The 464-nt window shown below is 38.8% G+C and overlaps 1 protein-coding gene across 1 annotated transcript in view; it reads right to left on the minus strand.

The window, feature by feature from the left end:
• The window catches only part of tsnare1 (T-SNARE Domain Containing 1), a 188,897-nt gene that overhangs the window by 113,001 nt on the left and 75,432 nt on the right, over window positions 1–464 (minus strand). The window lies entirely within an intron of this gene.

Here is a 464-nt window from a genome sequence, read left to right on the forward strand (position 1 = left end):
AGAAGTGTGATACCCCTGTAATTGGCACACACCCACTGGTCCCCCTTTTTAAAGAGAGGAACCACCACCCCGGTCTGCCACTCCTTAGGCACCGTACCACCCGACGGCAAGGTTGAGAGGTGTGCCAGGCCGATATTGTTGTATGGTGAAAAGACAACAATGTGCAGTACAACAAAAAGATTTTTTTTTTTTTAAATTAAATTATATAAAGCTATTCTGGTACAACCTCACAAAACAATTATGAACTTAAAAATGAACATAATATGGGCGCTCGAATTTCACATACATCAAAACCGTTGTTCTGCCCTTCAGGCATTTAAGTTGAATTTTTATGCATTTAATTTGGTATACATGCAGTTTAATTCAGGCTCTTATTTTGACATTTGTTTAGCGAGCTCAACAGGAAGTAGTTTTATGCAGAGTCTTATTTTGACGTTTGTTTACTGAGCTAAAACCGGAAGTAG

The sequence above is a fragment of the Etheostoma spectabile genome, chromosome 6, assembly GCF_008692095.1.
Source record: "Etheostoma spectabile isolate EspeVRDwgs_2016 chromosome 6, UIUC_Espe_1.0, whole genome shotgun sequence".
Taxonomy (NCBI): Eukaryota; Metazoa; Chordata; class Actinopteri; order Perciformes; family Percidae; genus Etheostoma; species Etheostoma spectabile.